Raw genomic sequence first — 21,261 nt, forward strand, 5'->3', positions numbered from 1 at the left:
TGCTAATAGAATAATACCATACATTCCTGGGCTGGTACACCAAGATCAGGTGGGCTTCACGCCAGGAAGAGAAGGCAGGGAAAACACCCAACGAGTAATAAATGCTATCCACCTCTCGCAGACATATAAAATGCCACTAGTACTAGTATCCACCGATGCTGAAAAAGCATTCGATAGGGTAGATTGGAAATTCTTAAAATCAATTATTCAACATATAGGCCTGCGAGAGGGGATGCAAAGATGGATCACGAGTCTTTATTCCAGACCCAAAGCGAAAATCAAGATAAACAGCATGATGTCAAAACCCTTCGAAATACGAAACGGGACGCGGCAGGGATGCCCCTTGTCACCATTGATTTTTATTTTGACGTTAGAGCCTTTTCTGAGGACAATAAGATTAAGTACAGATATTAGAGGTATAAAAGCGAAGGGGGGAGAACAGAAACTAGCGGCATTTGCTGATGACTTAATGTTTTTTGTCTCGGAACCAGTGTTATCTCTGCCCCCACTGCTAGCTGAGATAGATAAGTATGGCAAACTTTCAAATTTCAGGGTGAACTATAACAAATCGGAAGCAATGGGGGTAGAGATGAGCATTATACAACAACAACAACTGACTAACTTCTTTCCATTTAGATGGACAAATTCGCATATAGGTTATCTGGGGACTAAAATTCCAAAGAAACTAAGCAGAATACATGAGTTAAACCTAGCACCTTTGGCAAGACAATTGAAAAAAGACTTACAGAAATGGGACAAGGAGGTGTTTGCCTGGTTTGGTAGGATAAATATTATTAAGATGAATGCAATGCCGAGAGTGCTGTATTTATTACAGACACTACCAACAAAAATATCTCAGGGAGTCCTCAAAGAAATCAGAGGGAAGTTTGTAGGATTTATATGGGCAGGGAAACCAGCTGGAGTAAGAAGAGATATCCTTACATTACCTAAGGAAAAGGGGGGAGTAGGATTTCCGGACCCGCTAGCCTATTACGAGCCAGTACATTTATCGAGAGTGCTAGACTGGTGTGTAAGGCCAAAAAATAAACCTTGGATCCTATTAGAACAAGCAGTGACAGAGATTCCACTGGAGGGACTAATATGGCTCTCGAAATCGGTGATACCTCAGACAGTGAAAAGACATCCGATGATAGGGACGACAATTAACATTGTGAAAAAAATATTTAAAAATTTAACAGATGAAAACGGAGCGAACCCGATGACACCAATCCTGGGGAACCCAGCGTTCTTACCGGGCTTGAAGGACTTAGGGTTCGCGAATTTAAAAAATAGCGGACAAACTAGACTGATACATTTCCAGAGAGAGAATCGGATAATGACAAAGGAAGAAATAGAAAGGGATTTATCAGAGTACTTAGATCCCTACAGGAGGAGACAGTTAGTGGGATTTCTTCGATCTATACGGGGACACATTAGGATGAGAGAAACACCATCAGAGTTCGAGAAAATGTGTCTTAGGGGAGAGTCGGTGAGACACTCACTTTCCATATTCTACTCCATGATAAATGAAATGAAAGCACCGCGGGAGATAGGCTTTATCCAGAAGTGGGAAACAGACTTAGAGGTTAGATTTACGGAAATTCAGAAAAAAAAAATCTTCCAATTTAACCATAAAGCATCAATAGCTTCCAAATTTCAAGAAGGAGGATATAAGATACTGAGCCGATGGTATAGGACACCAGAGGTATTAAACCAGATTTACCCTCAGGTGTCAAATACCTGTTGGCGATGTCAAAAAGAAGAGGGAACACTCTTACATATTTTTTGGAATTGCGAGGGGGTTAAAGGTTTCTGGAAAATGGTATCTGAAGTGATAGAAGAAATAACGGAGACAGCACTAGGAGAGGAACCGTCGACTTATCTGCTACTAGACATACCTATGTCAATGGAGAAATACAAAAGATCCCTTGTGAGACATTTAGTGGTTACAGCTAGATCGTGTATCCCGGTACTTTGGAAGAGCACATGCTATCCAAGTAAAGCACAATGGTTAGCTAAAATCAAGGAAATGCAATGCATGGAGAACCTTACGGCATTTCTGGGGGAGAGGGAGGAGACAGTGAGGGAGACATGGGAGCCCTATGTGAGATGGGAGATGCGGGGAGGGAGGACCGGGGGGAGGACTAGGGAGGGATGACGAGGTGTGGGAGGAGAGGGGAAGGAGAGAGAGAGGGGATTTTCCCCTTTTTTTTTTTTTTTTTTCTCTAAGCCCGGAAGAAGGGCTTGGGGGCAAGGGGGGGGGGGGGGGTTGTAGTGTCTTGAACCAGGGGAGAACATGAGTAAGGGGACGATATGATAGGATGAAGGGGATAGAAAGGAATAACAGTGTTTGGAAATGTAAGAAACACAGCAATAGAAACTGTTTATATTGTGTGTATTGATACTAAACTGAGTTCAAGACAATGTAAAAGGTGAAAAATGTAAAATAAAGAATGTATAAAAAAAAGCTATCACATGTTACAGGGCAGTGAAATTGTCCTCTGTACTATGTTATCGCTGTGACCCAATCACAGTGATCACATTGCATTGATAGAGTGTCAGAGGAGAGATTTCCTTCAATTGGGAACAAAAGTTTAAAAAAATTAAGGAACAAAGGCCTTTTGTAATCCGATTACATTTGTCCACTGTTCACCAAGGGGGTTATTAAAGTAAACAGGCACTTCATAATAGGTAGAGGTTTGTTTTTTCATGACAAAAAAGTATTGCCAGTGTACTGCTTGCAAGCAAGAATTTTTTATAGCCTGCGCAGTGGACCCAGTAAACGACATTGGTATGCTGACAATGTACCCATGTTCACGGCTCCACGTGTCCCCTCTGGTGTCAGTGCCCCGAGAGCGTTCTCCTCATTCTCTGCGATCATGGAATGGAAGGTGTCTCCTGTATGCAGATGTCCCAGCATGGCCAGCCGGCGTGGAAGCAGTTGTGGCCATTTTGGTACTTGGATGGGTTCCATCTCCATGTAGGTATAAAGAACAAGCAGGTCAGCCGGAGAGCAGAGGGTAAAAGAGGTCTGTCGCCTTACATAACCTGGCAACAGGGGGAAACCCCATCTATAGGTGAATCTAAGCTGGTGCGCTAGTTTCAGATCAAGGCGAAGCAAAGCCCAATGCCTCTAGCAATCTCAGACGTTACTGGAGCATGTAGTTTTGTTCTAGTGCCAATAGCGGCCACTACTGTTAATATTTTAAAAAATCACCTGTTTTATTGTGATGTACGTGGACCGAGCCTGGGGTATGCTCTGTTTTGTATCTAAACTTGAAACCAATAAAAATAACCCCCCCCCCCACCAATATATATATATATATATATATATATATATAATCACAAAATCAAACCACATATTAAATCAGGATTGCGTTATGCTGATTGAAAATAATTGGTTGCAGCTAAATCACCACCTTCACTCAATATTATCCCAATCCGTTCTGCTCCATAGCATTAAATAGACAACTTTCTTTTTACTTTTTTTTTTTATTTACATTTTTTTTTATTGAAGGCCCCCACTGCCTTCATTCTTCCTTAGTCAAGAATGACATATACTCTGATTCTGATGCCAGGAGCATCAGCTTCTATAAAGTGGTTGAAACTTTGCACACATAATTGGGGGGAGGGGCTGCAAGAACCTGAAAGAGACAATCTGTTTTGGATGACATCAGAATAGAAGATAGTGGTGCTGGACCCCATCTTATTTTTTAATGGATCAGAGCAGCACAGTACTGGACCCCTGCTGGGTGTGCAATGTATGGTTTATTGAGGACTGTTTTGAAGGTAAATCTGTTTTGAGTAAAGCTAATGTTTAAATAAGCAAGTTTGCATTCTTTTTGAATCATTTATTCTGCCTTCAATTTCAAGTAATTTATCGCATAATTCAAAGGCAAACAGAAAATAGCCTGCGTCTGAGCTCTTGCTGGTGACCTGAAGCTTGTGAATGATTTGAACAGTTCTGGACCAGAAGCAATGACTGGACGTCAAGCTGAAGCACTGGCTGCCAAACACATTTGCTAATTAAAGTTACACTGAGCCCAATTTAATAGACAAAATACAAAGATTTTGCAGAATGTATTTATTTACTATCCATGCAGTAGCCTGTAAGATGCCCCTAGATGAATGGATTTAACTAGCAAACTTTTCAGAAATGTAGTTACGTTTCAGCAAATAAAGGTACCAGAACAAATAATGTCGGGCGCCCGGAGCGTGATGGGACTGTGACGTCATAAGAGGCCTATATAAATCGGTGCGAGCCGCCGCACACGGCATTGCAGCGGGAGGAAGCGACGTGTCAACATCGGAGAAGAAGAAGAAGAAGTAGGAGAAGAGAAGGAGAAGAAGGCGACAGAAGCCCGGCCCCCCCCCCCCCCCGCGAAGACGTCGAACTGAGAAGCCCCTGGAGGGGGCTGCTGTAAAGATGCTAAAGAAGAAAGCACCCCTCCCCGGCAGAAGAGAACCAGATGACGGTTTGAAGACCTGCACACCCCCCCCCAGAAGACATCGATGAAGCAGCCCCCCCCCTCGTAAAGAGCTAAAGAAGAGAGGGGGCCCCGGAGCTGATTAATAAATTACTCTTAATAAACCCTGTGTCGTGGTATTTTTTTACATATTTTTTTTCTGCCAGGTGAATGGGTAGGGGTACGATGTACCCCATACTCATTCACCTAAGGTGGGGGGCCAGCATCTGCGGGGCCCCCTTATTAAAGGGAGCTCCCCGGATTCCTCCCGCAGACCCCGACAAACCAACGGCCAGGGTTGTGGGAAGAGGCCTTGTCCTCATCAACATGGGGACAGGTGCTTTGGGGTGGGGGGCCACAGGGTGCCCCCCTGCCCCAAAGCACCGACCCCCCCCATGTTGAGGGCATGCGGCTGGCACGGTTAAGGAGGGGTGGGAGCGCTCGTCCCCTCCCCTTTCCTGACCGGCCGGGCTGCTGCTGCTCGGATTCGGGTCTGGTATGGATTTTGGGGGGAACACTGCGCTGTTTTTTCGGCGTACGGGTGTCTCCCTTAAATCCATAGCAGATCAAGGGCATGGTATGCTCCTGTAGGGGGGAACCCATGCGGTCTTTTATTTGAAAATTTGGAGTGGAGTTCCCCCTCAAGATTCATACCAAACGCAGCTGATACAGTGCACTGCGGTTACCTGCGGTTATGTGCCGATAGCTGCGTAATTTCGCAGCTGGACGCATTCAATTCTATTTTTTCTATCCACACAAAACCGTGGGGAACAAACCGCAGGTAGCCGTAGTGTTTGTGAATGATGTCATAGGAAAGCATTGTGTGCTTTTAGCTGCGGTAATAAAACTCGTCCGTGTGAAAGGGCCCCTAATAGTCTTCAAGTGGTATTTAGGGTGAATACATGGTTGGGTATGAAGGTCTGAGCGAACTGTATCTTTTCCAATTAACCCAATCCTTGGACCTGACTGGTGTATATTCCAATCTACTATCCATGTTAGAAGAGTGCCCTGGTGATATATATATATATATATATATATATATTAATATATATATATATTTATTTTTTTCCACAAAATAATTTTATTATTACACAATGCAAATACATACAAACATATATGTATAAGTTGCATAACATAACATGACATGTCATCCGCTAATGTAATCAATGTAATGTAATCAATACAATGAAACATACAAAGAAAACAGTTCTTGTTTAGACATTAGTAATCATGGGTGTTAGAACAGCACTGTGCTGTATGTATTAACAGATAGAATACACTAGGCTTCAAGACACCTTATGAATGACCGACACTCAAGTAACTGAAGAACAGTGACTATATAGAACCAAGGAGAATTGTGAGTGTTCTCAGTACCCCGGGTGTCAAACCAGTAAGCCTAGTCACTACAGTAACTGAAACCAGACCTTGAGTCCCAGTACGTTGGGGAGGTAAGGGGTAGTTAGCAAGTAGAGCAAAAGTAATCTTGGCCGGTTCATATCGCTATAGGGATAAGGGACAGGAGGAAGGGGGATGGGGGGAGAGGGTAGGGAGGTAAAGAGAGAAAAGAAGAGAAAAAAAAAAAGAGGGGGGGGGGAGGAGGGTGAGTGGGGTCCATTTTGCGAGGTTCTCTTTAAAGCGGGGGTTCACCCTATCGACAGGAAAAAAAAAAAAATTTTTTCTTTTACCTTTAAATCAGGCATGTAGCGCGAAGCTACAGTATGCCTGTACCCGAATTTTTTCCCCCCATACTCAACTTGTAGTCGTCCCTCGAAGATACCGGGGAATGGGTGTGCCCTCTGGAGACGGAGGATGATTGACGGCCGGCTCTGGCGCGTCACGCTTCTCCGGAAATAGCCGAAATAGGCTTGGTCTTCACGACGCGTGCGCATAGCCTGTGCGCACGCGCCGTGAAGAGCCGAGACCTGCTCCGGCTGTCTTCGGGGAGAGTGACGTGCCAGGGCCGGCCGTCAATCATCCTCCCTCTCCATAGGCACGCCCATTCCCCGCGGGAGCCGAAATCTACGATGGACGACTACGAGGTGAGTACGGGGTTAAAAAAATCGGGACAGGCATACTGTAGCTCGCGCTACAATGCCTTGTCTCGATGGTAACATCATGTGGGTCAGGAGTGAACTAACCGCCTTTAACAAAAAGAGAATTTGCTCTCAAGGAAAAAAAAGGACTTGTAGTAGTCGAAGTCTTGAAATGCGTCCAACATGCCCAGGTCATTGTGAATTTCTGTATTCGGTCTTGAGAGACATGGATTAATTCCTCATCTCTCTATTTTGGAAACTCTGTTCAGCCACTTTCTAATGGTTGGGATTTCTGTTGATCGCCAATGCGTGAGAATACAAAGTCTGGCCGCATTGACCATATGCATGGCCAAGGATTTCTGGTATGTATGTTTGGGCAGGTTGTGTGGTGAAGTAGGAATTGGGTTGGGTTGTAATCCCAGGTATAGGTGGTGACTCTGGATATTATGGAGTGGACGTCTTTCCAGAATGGCTGGAGTAAGGGGCACTCCCACCAGATATGAATCATCGCCTGGTGATATTTTTTAAGATCAGGTAGTGCTATTCAACCTTTGTTTTTGGGTAGGTTTAATCTGGTAAGTTTTATCCTAGGGATTTGCCTCTCCAAATAAAGGCAGTGCAAGCCTTACGAAAAGATGAAAAGAAAAATGAAGGTAAAAAGATGGGTATTGTCTGTATAACGTATAGAAAATGAGGCAGTATTGTCATTTTGATTAGGGAAGCTCTACCAAACCAAGAAAACGTTCAGGGAGTTCCATCTCTTTAGGTCTTCATGCGTTTCTTTTAGTATAGGTAGGAAATTAAGTTTAAAGAGGTCTTTCAGATTTGAAGGGATTTCTATTCCAAAGGTAGGTTATATTGTGTTTGGCCCATGTGAACGGGAAATTCTTTTTACACAGATCTACGACCTTTGAGGGTAGTGTGATGTTTAGGGCATTCGATTTTGAGTGATTGATTTTTAAGTTGGACAATACATTAAAATGATCCAGGTCTTGTAAGAGGTTAGGTATGGAGATGTGAGGTTCTGAGAGGAAAAAAAAGCATATAATCAGCGAATGCAGCAATTTTATAGTTTTTTTTTTTTGCCACCCACCCTCCCTTCCCGCTCACCATAAACCAGTTTTTGAAGTTGATGTACTTCGTTTATTATCTCTTCCCTAGGAAGCGATAACGTGTTAAGATATGTGCTAAATTTGAGGGCCGACTACCATCTTCTTATATAGGACATCCTGTTTCTTCTAGCCAAGGTTTCCACATCCTCACAAACTTTCTATAATTGCCCTGTCTGGCGGTGTCACTCTCTCACTCCAAATCATTGAGTTAATGGTTTCAACCCAAGACTTGGTCGTGGGGTGGCATCTGGGCCTGCCACCTCTACGCCATTAACTTTCTTGCCTGAAGGAAGCATCTTAGCACCACCTCGAGGGAGCCAACTGGCACTCTATCTTCCTCTATACTGCCTAATAGGCATGTCTTGGACTCAGCTTCTAACTTGGTTTTAAAAGTTTTTTTTCTTTATCTCAATTCCTTTGATGTTCTGGTTGTCTCTAATTTTGTTTAAAGTGTCTCAAGGGTCAGAACAAATAGCAGAGGGGACAAGGGGCATCCCTGTCTCGTACCGTTACATAGTTTGAAGGGCGTCCGATAGGTGGCCATTGACTCGTACTCTGGGCTGTTGGGTTAGTGTATAGTGCAGTGATATAGGCCTTCATTTGGGGTAAATGCCTATGTGATCTAGTACTGCGTCATTAAGTCCTAGGCACACTATCGAGCGCCATCTCGGCATCTAGGGATAAAAAGAAGCCTTGTTTCTTATTGGATGTTAACCAGTGACTAATGTTAAGGGCTTTAATTGTGTTATCACGTCCCTCTCTGCCTCGGATGAATCCCACCTGGTCTAGAGTTATAAAGGAATTGAGTAGGGGCACTAGTCTATTGGCTAAGATCTAAGCGTAGATCTTGAAATCTACGTTGATTAGGGATATGGGCCTAGAGTTTGTAACTTGTGATGCATCCTTACCCTCTTTGGGAATGACTGTAATATGGGCTTCTAGTAGTTGTTTGGGAGGTTGGCGCTCAGATTTAAGTGTTTGGAAGGTCTTCAAGAATCTTGGTTTCAGAATGTCATTGAACGTTTTGTAGTATTGTAGGGGTAAGCCATCAGGCCCTGGTGCCTTGCCTATTTTCATCTCCTTAATTGCTTTGTCAAATTCTGGTCCTGATATAGGGGCTTCAAGTTCCTGGGCTTTATCTAAGGCTAGCTTAGGTGGGCTGTATTTCCCTAGGAATTCCTGGATCATTTTAGCTCTTTTCTCTGAGTTCTGGGGACACTTTGGGTCTGTCGGGAGGTTGTAGAGGGATTGATAATATGCTTCAAACTTCTTAGCGATCTCCTCATTTGTGGAGTGTGATTTCCCTTGGTTATCTCTAATTTGGTGTATGGTTGAAGATATTTTCTTACTCTGAACTGCCTTAGCCAGCAGTTTCCCGCTCTTATTACCCTGTTCATAGTATATCCAATGTCTCAGTACGTATTGTCTTTTTGTTTTCAAGTTTAATTCTTCCGCAAGAAGTGCTCTCATTTTGGTAAGCTCATCAAGTGTTGAGATAGCAATGTCTCTTTTATGTGCCATTTCTAGCTTGTGGATCTGATCTATGAGGGATTTTATTTTTGATTGGTGCTCCCTTTTTAGCCTCGCTAATTTTTTAATGAATTCACCCCTGATGACACATTTGTGCGCTTCCCATTGAGTTAGAGAAGAGGTTTTTTCATTTTCGTTTCTAGAGAAATAATCTAATAACTTTTCATGTAGCTCTAGTACATCTGCAGGGTCTTTTAGTATTGCAGAATTAAGTCTCCACATTTTTGTCACTGTTTTTTTTTTTTCAGGGAAAGTCAGTGAAATGGTTATAGGATGGTGGTCCGATAGCGTCATGGGTTCAATTGTTGAGTTTTTTAAAAACGGTTTAGGTCGGGTTGTAATATAAAGAAGTAGTCTATTCTAGAATATTTTTGATGGATGGTGGAAAAGTAGGTGAAATCTTTGGTTTGAGGATACAGAGTTCTCCAGGTGTCATGTAGCGTCAAATCTTTCAGTTGTAGCTTGATTTGTTTTAGAGCCCTGTAAGAAAGGCTTGATGCTCCATTCGAGGTGTCTATGAGGGGGTTTAAGGGGATATTTAAGTCTCCCCCAAAATTAAAATGCCTGTAGCAAAGTATGTCAGCAAATCCTTGATCTTATGGAAGAAGGTTACCTGTCCCGAATTTGGGGCATAAGCAATTGTCATTGGATGGTTTTCCAGTTTTCCTTTAATGAATATATATCTACAACTAGGGTCTAGCATGGTGTCATGTACCTGGAAAGGGGTCTGGTTTGAAATTAGTATAGAGACCCCTTTCGTTTTCCCTTCTGAGTTTGAGGCATGAAAAGCAATAGGATATCTCTTGGCATGAAATTTCGGGATTTTATCAGATTTGAAGTGAGTCAGAAGTGTCAGATATAGTGTCACGATGGGGCTTCAGAGGGGAAAGGGAAAAAAAAAGAAAAAAAGGGGGGGGGGAGTAAGAAGAAGAAAACTCGGGTGGGTAGGCTTAGACCTGCTGGTCTACCCTAGTATATAAAATACCGGTTGGGTCAAAAGGCGATCAAGGAATCAGCCCCTTGTGTGGGATCGTGGCTATAATCGGTCTCGATATGGGTTCGTTATTTTTAAATCTGTACAATAATATATAGTCAGAGGAGGTTTTCTAATCTAATGTAGAGTCCTATATTTATTCGTAATTTATTTAACTCTTCCTTCCTTTCACTCTCTCTATCTCTCTACTCTGTCCTATATACTATTTCAATTGGCACTCTGGAGCAGCTATATAATGATAAAAAGCACCCATTGTCACAGGGATGATTAAGGAAAGTTGGGCACGAATATGACCAAAATAAAAGTTTCAAGTCTTGTTCTGTAAATTAATGGGTAGCTGAGTTATATGTATAAATACAACCGCGCAGTAAATTTAAAACCAGGGGAAAACAGCCTGTGATTTAAGAGCTTCAAGGTATTTTAAATATCAGGCTGAAAAAATCTATGACAATTTTACTTTTATCCACTAGATGGGAGTGTTGCTATAGTATTCTATAGGTTACTTGTCAAACAGTACGGATTTGAGCAGTTTCCACATACATGTTTAAACTAGTAAAACACCCTAAGGGGTCTATAGTAATAACCAGAAGAAAACCAATTAACTTGTTCGACTAAACTATATTCATTGAACATTAACAAAACATTTTAGCATGTGTGTAAGGCATTGCTGTGATCAAGAACACGTATTATGTGTTTGGTTCACGTTCCAATTTTGTAGATCAGGTGTCGACGTGCTTCCAGTAATTTGGGAGCATTATCACCAGGAATAATTGAGTAAGTGAGCAAATTAAACGCGCATTAGCGTCATGGATCACTAGTGAGCAAACTAAATAAACATTGATCACCGCCATAAACAAACAGATAGGGAAGTAGATAAGAAAAAAAAAAGAATAAAGTGTAACACATGACTTTAACACTGTTCAAGTCTGCTAAGTTCTGAATTAGCCTCTGTGTGTGACTGTCGGCCAATTGAACAAATTTAAGTCTTTCTAGCTGAAAGAGCGGGTATAGCTTTGGGTATAGACAGTTATAGTGTAATCCTCTACGCGTGGGTAACAGGATATCCCCAACATCCCTCAAAGGTGTCCCAAAACACCCCCAAGGCATGTCTGCAGAGTAGACAGCCTCAAAATGGCGATGTAGGTCAGGTAGATAGGCTATCTGGGTCAGAGTGGACATCCGACCATGAGGGCATGAGAGATCTGTAATGCATGAGCGTTTAACAGTTGTCTTTTGCTTTTTGAACTATGGGGGAAGGGGAGAAGTACTTACAGGCGTCTAGTTCATTACGTTTTAAGTTGTCAAACCTGTGTGTTGAAAGTCTGTCTGATTAATTAATAGCAGGTCGGGTATCCTTGGGGGAAGGAAGTTCAGCTCTCCATGTTGAAGTTGTAGAATACCGCTACAAAAAAAAAAAGAGAGAAACAAGGGAGGAAGGGGGCGAAAAACAAAAATAAGTCTGTTAGGTTATAGCCTGTGCAAGACAGGATCCAGTCATCTAAGAGAATCCAAAGAAACTTGAAGGAAAATCCGTACAAATGCGGTGAATGGAAATAAATGATCGGAGATTTGTATGCACTGATCTATGACTGACTATCGGTCTTCCATTAATTAGACTGGTTTTAGGTGTCCATGTGGTCCTGGTGATCCAGTTGATCTCTGCGTCTGGGTGGGGGATTCCTGGGTCTCCTTGGGCTTCTACTGTTCTGTTGCGTTGAGGAGACGGTGATCTGGGACGTCGATCTCTCTGTGCTCTGGGAGTGAGATTGTTAGAAACTGCAATCCAGGGCTCATTCAGCATGAAAGAGTTGTACCATTCTGGGACCTCTGTTCTGGGGATGTTCATGGCCTCGCAGAATGATCGGAGGTCATGGGGTGTTCGAAGTAGTGCCGTATGTCCCCTTGAAGTGGCAGAAAGGCAAAACGGAAACTTCCACCTGTATGGTATTCCTCTAGATCGCAGTTGTTCTGTGACTGGGCGCAGGGCTCTGCGTTGCTGCAGAGTGATGTTTGAGAGGTCTTGATAGAGTTTTATTTCTGTACCGTTGAAGATTACCCTATTTTTCTCTCTGGCTTTTCTCAGGATAGCTTCCTTGAGAGGGAAGTTTACCAGGCAGCAAATTATGTCTCTGGGGGGGGTCATTTTCTCTCCTCCTGGGTCTTAGGGCTCTGTGGACTGTCTCAAACTCGATCGGGGAATCAGGGGGTCTTTCTAGAATGTCATTAAATATGGTTTCTGCAGTGCGTTCCACAGGAATTTGATCTGGCATTTCTGGGACCCCCTTTATTCTGATATTGTGGCGTCCTCCTCTGTTCTCTAAATCTTCGAAATGGCGGTGCATTTCAATGATATGGGCAAGATGCATGTCTGCATTCTTTTGTACCTGCTTAATGGCGTGCTGAGGCCTGCTCTATAACTCCAGTCCTCGCTGCAATGCCCTGGATGTCAGCCCTGATGTCAGTGATGGCCACAGTAAGGGATGCCTTGATGTCCATAGCGACTGCCTGCAGGTTAGCTCGCAGGTCTGCTAGGCTGAGGGACTGTGCCTGCTGTGGTGGGGGTGTCAGCATGTTCTGGGCGGCGATCGCGCTGTCTGCGGTGGGGCTGGAGCCGCCGAGCGGCATAGCGGGCCTAATCGAGGCCGTGGCTTTGAGGCCTACTGCCTGCGCCGCCCGGAACATCTCTGGGATGACAGGGGAGGTTTGCTGACCTGGATCCATTGGGTCCTTGGGTGCTGAGGAGCCTTGATCGCCTTTCCCCAGGCTCATTAAGGCAGTTATTGTCCCTGTGGGTGATGTTGGCTGCTCACTCGTGCTGGAGGAGAGGGATCAGACGTCTATTGCGGTCCGACGCTAGGCCACGCCCCCAAATAATTTATATTTCCCATTGGAAGCAGCTTGAAAGGTGGAGATTGATAGCAGATTACATTATAAGCACACTGTAATTTCCTCTTATTCGCCATATGCCGAGTGTGTGTTTGCTGTGTGCTAAGACAAATTACAGTTATTTTTTGTTAGGGCAGAAAGTGAATTCCAAGAAAGCATAATGAAATTTACTAAGTCAACACTGGTATTAGTATAACATTTAACAGTGTGCCCAAAGAAGGGGGGCTGTGGCAACTAAAATTGACTGGTTAGAACAGTGTTTTTCAACCTTTTTTCAGCCAAGGCACCCTTTGGAATCTCAAAGCATTTGTGCATTCCCCTCCTACCACAACCCCACCAAATCCCCCGCCTAGAACAAACCCCCCATAAAATGCCTCCTCCTAGCACACCCCTCCAAGCCCTCCTCCTAGCACACCCCTCCAAACCCTTCTCCCAGCACAACTCCCCCCAAAATCCCCCCTCATAGCACAACCCCTCCAAAACTCCCTGCTAGCAGCTAGCACAACCTCTCCCACAAATCCCCCACATAACACAATTACCCCCCCAAATCCCCCCTCTTCCTAGCACAAATTCTGTCCCTACAGTTGTGACAGCAGTCGAGAGGGGAGAGATCCAGGAGGTGTGGGTTGTGCTTTCTATCCTCTCCTTCCTGAGATCTGAGCGATCCTCTGTTATCTGGTAACAGGAGGGAGAATGCACAGTTAACTCCTGTGTACAGGGGAGACAGGGAGCTGTGCCTTGCACCACCCCTACTCTCTGCTCCTCTTTGTACTCTTCCCGACAAGTCCTTAGCAACCGATTACATCATCAGTTGGCAAGGCGCGGTCGGGCGACCAACTCAGCTTTTGCTGGAAAGAGTACAGAGAAGAGCAGAGAGCGGGGGGAGGTGTGGGCATAGCTCTCTCTCTCCTTTGTACACAGGAGTTAACCTTGTGCTTTCCCTCCTGTAGCACCGAAGCTAACAGAGGATCATTTAGATCGGGCTGTTGCCACGGAACCCCTAATGACTCCTCATGGCACCCCAGGGTGCAACAGACCCGGGTTGCGAAAAGCTAGGGTAGAAAATAGGAAAATCACATATTTCTTCACACTATTTACAACTTCTACCAGGGAGGATAAACCCTGCTACAGACCAGAGTAGGGGCAGTAGATTATGCACTCTACTATACCTGTGAAATTGTCAGGCAAGCCACTGTTGGAAAAAAACAAAATGGTGGAAAGAGGTGAAAATATTCTACTGTTATGGCATATTTATGATTCTGAATCTCACTCTCATTCTGTGTTTTGTTAATTTCAATAATTGCATTTATGCAGGTGCTTTTTCTACTTCCAGTTTTTGTATAGGCTGCATGCAGACCATAAGTAATTTGACCAAATTTATATTGACATTCCTATTATATTTTACAAAAGTAGATTCACATATACAATGTATAACACTAGTACAAAATGTGTACAGAAAATGTGTACGAATTTTAAGAGTTTGCAATTAGGAAGTTTTTTTTTTTTTTTTTTATTTTGTGCAGACACACAAAAATACTTCAACTGCTTTACAAAGGTGATGTCTTGGTTTATGGTGTGTTGCGATACCTGTATAATTCTTTATAAAATCCTGAGCAGGAATCTGCAGACATTTATTACACATATGGCCACCAATGGGGTCTCTATTGGGTTTAGCAATAATTTTGTTTGTTGTATTGATTTGGATCATTTGAGCTTTAAGGCTCCATGCACACCTGAAAAGTCGCTGCAGTAAAGACAGTGATCCGACTTCTGAGGCGACTTCCATTGAAATCAATGGATACAAGTCACCTAGGAGTCGAATTGAAGTATTACAGGTACCTTTTCTGAAGTCGGAGCGACTTCAGTAGTGTACATTAAGACGGCTCCATGCATTTCAATTGATTTTCTCAACAGCGTGACTTGGGCCTACTTCAAGTTGGATCCCAAGTTGCCCCTGTGTGAATGGGCTTAAAGTGATGTGCTCACTAGGGATGAGCTTCGAGTTCGAGTCAAACTCATGTTCGACTCGAACATTGCCTGTTCGCCTGTTTGGCGAACAACGAGCAATTAGGGGTGTTCGCGGCTAATTCGAAAAGCCGCGGAACACCCTGTTAAAGTTTATGGGAGAAATCTAAAAGTGTTAATTTTAAAGGCTAATATGCAATTTATTGTCCTAAAAAATGTTTGGGGACCTGGGACCTGTCCCAGGAAACATGTATCAATGCAAAAAAAAAGTTTTAAAAACGGACGTTTTTTCAGGAGCAGTGAATTTAATAATGCTAAAAGTGAAACAATAAAAGTGTAATATTACTTTAAATTTCGTACCTAGGGGGGGTGTAAAGTCAGCATGTGAAAAAGCGCATGTTTCCCGTACATAGAACTGTCCCTGCACAAAGTGTCATTTCTGAAAGAAAAATAGCCATTTAAAACCGGCTTTGTGGCTCTAATGAATTGTCGGCTCTTTCAATTACAGAGATGATTCATTCATAAAGGAAAAAAAATGTGTGGTGGTCCCCCAAATTAAATTACCAGGCCCTTAAGGTCTGAAATGGATATTAAGGGGAACCCCGCCGTAAAAAAAAAAAAATTACGTAGGGTTCCCCGCAAATATCCATACCAGGCCCTTCAGGTCTGGTGTGGATTTTAAGGGGAACTCCACCCCAAATTTAAAAAACAATGGCGTGGAGTCCCCCTAAAAAATCCACACCAGACCCTTATCCGAGCACGTTAACCTGGCCGGCCGCAGAAAAGAGGGGGGGGGCAGAGTGCAGCCCCCCCTCTCCTGAACCGCACCAGGCCACATGCCCTCAACATGGGGAGGATGTCCCCATGTTGATGGGGACAAGGGCCTCATCCCCACAACCCTTGCCCGGTGGTTGTAGGGGTCTGCGGGTGGGGAGCTTATCAGAATCTGGAAGACCCCTTTAACAAAGGGGACCCTCAGATCCTGCCCCCCCCTATGTGAATTGGTAATGGGGTACATTGTACCTCTACCATTTCACGAAGGAAGTATAAATAGTTTAAAAAAAAACACACACAGACACCGTAGAAAAAAATCCGTTATTAATAAAAAAAAAAAAATCCAGCGATGTGAAAGACAGGGCTTTCCCAGTGACGTACGAGGGTGCGTCAGAGGGGGCGGGGTCACATGACGGGTGGCCGGCACTTCCCCTATATAAGTAATGTCACAGCTCCAGCGCGTCATTCCGCTGGGCTGTGTCCAGTGGAGAGTGGAGCTCCCCTGCTGCGCTCTGGACGGATGGATCTTCTGCATCGCTGGACCGGACCGCTGATCATCCGTCGCTGGAGAGATCATCCATCGCTGGATAGGAGACAGTGGATTCACATGGCTGGATTATTTTTTTTTTAATAACGGATTTTTTTCTACGGTGTCTGTGTGTGTTTTTTTTAACTATTTACACTTCCTTCGTGAAATGGTAGAGGTACAATGTACCCCATTACCAATTCACATAGGGGGGGGGGCAGGATCTGAGGGTCCCCTTTGTTAAAGGGGTCTTCCATATTCTGATAAGCTCCCCGCCCGCAGACCCCCACAACCACCGGGCAAGGGTTGTGGGGATGAGGCCCTTGTCCCCATCAACATGGGGACATCCTCCCCATGTTGAGGGCATGTGGCCTGGTGCGGTTCAGGAGAGGGGGGCTGCACTCTGCCCCCCCCCTCTTTTCTGCGGCCGGCCAGGTTAACGTGCTCGGATAAGGGTCTGGTGTGGATTTTTAGGGGGACTCCACGCCATTGTTTTTTAAATTTGGGGTGGAGTTCCCCTTAAAATCCACACCAGACCTGAAGGGCCTGGTATGGATATTTGCGGGGAACCCTACCTAATTTTTTTTTTTTTTATGGCGGGGTTCCCCTTAATATCCATTCCAGACCTGAAGGGCCTGGTAATTTAATTTGGGGGACCCCCACACACTTTTTTTTTCTTTATGAATGAATCATCTCTGTAATTTAAATGAGCCGACAATTCATTAGAGCCGCAAAGCCGGTTTTAAATGGCTTTTTTTCTTTCAGAAATGACACTTTGTGCAGGGACAGTTCTATGTACGGGAAACATGCGCTTTTTCACATGCTGACTTTACACCCCCCCTAGGTACGAAATTTAAAGTAATATTACACTTTTATTGTTTCACTTTTAGCATTATTAAATTCACTGCTCCTGAAAAAACGGCCGTTTTAAAAAAATTTTTTGCATTGATACATGTTTCCTGGGACAGGACCCAGGTCCCCAAACACTTTTTAGGACAATAACTAGCATATTAGCCTTTAAAATTAACACTTTAGATTTCAAATGTTCGAGTCCCATAGACTTTAACGGGGTTCTAATGTTCACACGAACATTTGGTGTGTTCGCTAGTTCTGATGCGAACCAAACAGGGGGGTGTTTGGCTCATCCTTAGTGCTCACTGTGACATTAATGAATAACAATGAATATGACATCAACATAAAATATCCAAAAAACACACATGTATGACTTCAAAGTCCATAGATAAAAATGAAAGTCCACCGTGTGTCACCATAGAAACTGTGAAGGGGGAACATTAACGACTTCAAAGGGAATTTACAAGCTTCTAGATAGTAAACCGTAGCTCTTGCATATGATGTGCAGAGCCACCACCGGTAAAAGTGTGAGCTTACCATAAAAATTAGACTCAGGGGAACTTGCGTCTCCCTGTGAGCATAAAAGGCATGTGTTGTAATAAACCGACAAGGTAAAACTGCAAATCCTCGGTGGTTGTATCTTATGGCATCAAGACATCCGTGAGAACAAGATCCATGCAATCCACAGGAAGGAATGGTTCAATGGTGCATGATGGAAATTCACACTAATGATGTATTAATGGTTTGGGGAAATGAGAGAAGAAGAAGGCCACATTGCGTAATTCTGTTTAAAATTATACAAAAATTATTTATTTACAGCTGATAAACTTACATTTAGCAGTATGGTTTCAAGCTCTTGTATAATATTAGGCGGCAGTGGAGTCCTCCCAACGCGTTTCGTGTCAATACACTTTGTCCGAGGTGTCCCTCCACTGCAGCCGTATAAAATTTACAAGAAATGTGATCCCAACAATAAGAGCCTAGCCCACCGTGTCATGTCGGCATCCATGCGGGTCAAATCCAGGTTTCTATCAAGATGGTGGAACAGCGTGCGTTCCACGCCTCTGCGTTGTAACGTTGCTTACTTTCCAAGCCTCAAAATGGATAAGTGTAGAAGTATAAGGGTAAACATGTTATCCGTGACTCGACGTGACAATGTCACATGTGTTCCATGTGTTTAACTTTCTTTTTATATTTGTATTGAAACATAGATATATTTAGGTTTTCCATTTCCATGCCCCTTCCCACTACCTATGTTTAGCGGCATTGGAAGGCAAATGGCCCATTTAGATTGAGGCATGACACGCATAGGTAATGACGCTCAATGTGGGTTTACACAGATTTCCGGCAAAGCCTTTCCTCATAATGAGGCTTGGCAGGGGCGTTGCTAGGTGCCAAAAAGACCAGGGGCTTCAGCCAAGCCGGGGGGGGGGGTGTCTTTGGCCGCGGTCGGTGGAGTGGCGCGGGGTGACCTACCTGACACACATACCCTGACCTACGTGTGTGTGTGTGACACTGACCTGTCCCTGCATACACTGACCTGTCCCTGCATACACTGACCTGACTCACTGACCTGATCTGCATACACTGACCTGACTCACTAACCTGATCTTCATACACTGACCTGTCCCTGTATACACTGACCTGACTCACTAACCTGATCTGCATACACTGACCTGTCCCTGCATACACTGACCTGTCCCTGCATACACTGACCTGTCTCTGCATACACTGACCTGACTCACTAACCTGATCTGCATACACTGACCTGTCCCTGCATACACTGACCTGTCCCTGCATACACTGACCTGACTCACTGACCTGATCTGCATACACTGACCTGATCTGCATACACTGACCTGATCTGCATACACTGACCTGTCCCTGCATACACTGACCTGTCCCTGCATACACTGACCTGTCCCTGCATACACTGATCTGTCCCTGCACACACTGATCTGTCCCTGCATACACTGATCTGTCCCTGCATACACTGACCTGTCCCTGCATACACTGACCTGATCTGCATACACTGACCTGTCCCTGCATACACTGACCTGACTCACTGACCTGTCCCTGCATACACTGACCTGTCCCTGCATACACTGACCTCACTCACTGACCTGATCTGCATCCACTGACCTGTCCCTGCATATATTGACCTGTCCCTGCATACACTGACCTGATCTGCATACACTGACCTGATCTGCATACACTGACCTGATCTGCATACACTGACCTGTCCCTGCATACACTGACCTGTCCCTGCATACACTGACCTGTCCCTGCATACACTGATCTGTCCCTGCATACACTGATCTGTCCCTGCATACACTGATCTGTCCCTGCATACACTGACCTGTCCCTGCATACACTGACCTGATCTGCATACACTGACCTGTCCCTGCATACACTGACCTGACTCACTGACCTGATCTGCATCCACTGACCTGATCTGCATACACTGACCTGTCCCTGCATATACTGACCTGTCCCTGCATATACTGACCTGTCCCTGCATACACTAACCTGATCTGCATACACTGACCTGTCCCTGCATACACTGACCTGTCCCTGCATACACTGACCTGACTCACTGACCTGATCTGCATACACTGACATGTCCCTGCATACACTGACCTGTCCCTGCATACACTGATCTGTCCCTGCATACACTGACCTGTCCCTGCATACACTGACCTGATCTGCATACACTGACCTGTCCCTGCATACACTGACCTGACTCACTGACCTGTCCCTGCATATACTGACCTGTCCCTGCATACACTGACCTGTCCCTGCATACACTGACCTGACTCACTGACCTGATCTGCATACACTGACCTGATCTGCATACACTGACCTGATCTGCATACACTGACCTGTCCCTGCATACACTGACCTGACTCACTAACCTGATCTGCATACACTGACCTGATCTGCATACACTGACCTGATCTGCATACACTGACCTGTCCCTGCATACACTGACCTGACTCACTAACCTGATCTGCATACACTGACCTGTCCCTGCATACACTGACCTGCCCCTGCATACACTGACCTGTCCCTGCATACACTGACCTGTCCCTGCATACACTGACCTGATCTGCATACACTGACCTGTCCCTGCATACACTGACCTGTCCCTGCATACACTGACCTGACTCACTGACCTGATCTGCATACACTGACCTGTCCCTGCATACACTGACCTGTCCCTGCATACACTGACCTGACTCACTGACCTGATCTGCATACACTGACCTGATCTGCATACACTGACCTGATCTGCATACACTGACCTGTCCCTGCATACACTGACCTGTCCCTGCATACACTGACCTGTCCCTGCATACACTGACCTGTCCCTGCATACACTGATCTGTCCTTGCATACACTGACCTGTCCCTGCATACACTGACCTGATCTGCATACACTGACCTGTCCCTGCATACACTGACCTGACTCACTGACCTGTCCCTGCATACACTGACCTGACTCACTGACCTGATCTGCATCCACTGACCTGATCTGCATACACTGACCTGTCCCTGCATATACTGACCTGTCCTTGCATACACTGACCTGTCCCTGCATACACTGACCTGATCTGCATACACTGACCTGTCCCTGCATACACTGACCTGACTCACTGACCTGTCCCTGCATACACTGACCTGTCCCTGCATACACTGACCTGTCCCTGCATACACTGACCTGACTCACTGACCTGATCTGCATCCACTGACCTGATCTGCATACACTGACCTGTCCCTGCATATACTGACCTGTCCTTGCATACACTGACCTGTCCCTGCATACACTGACCTGACTCACTGACCTGATCTGCATACACTGACCTGTCCCTGCATACACTGACCTGTCCCTGCATACACTGACCTGTCCCTGCATACACTGACCTGTCTCTGCATACACTGACCTGACTCACTGACCTGATCTGCATACACTGACCTGTCCCTGCATACACTGACCTGATCTGCATACACTGACCTGTCCCTGCATACACTGACCTGACTCACTGACCTGATCTGCATACACTGACCTGTCCCTGCATAGTGGCGTCACTAGGGTTGGTGTCAACCCCCTCCACCAAGTATAG

General features: G+C 44.8%; 1 protein-coding gene across 3 annotated transcripts in view; it reads right to left on the reverse strand.

Annotated features, from left to right (window-relative positions):
- Window positions 1-21,261, reverse strand: part of BMERB1 (bMERB domain containing 1) — a 449,511-nt gene that overhangs the window by 268,127 nt on the left and 160,123 nt on the right. The gene's annotated exons all lie outside the window — the stretch shown is intronic.

This window comes from Rana temporaria, chromosome 6, assembly GCF_905171775.1.
Source record: "Rana temporaria chromosome 6, aRanTem1.1, whole genome shotgun sequence".
In the NCBI taxonomy this organism is placed as follows: domain Eukaryota; kingdom Metazoa; phylum Chordata; class Amphibia; order Anura; family Ranidae; genus Rana; species Rana temporaria.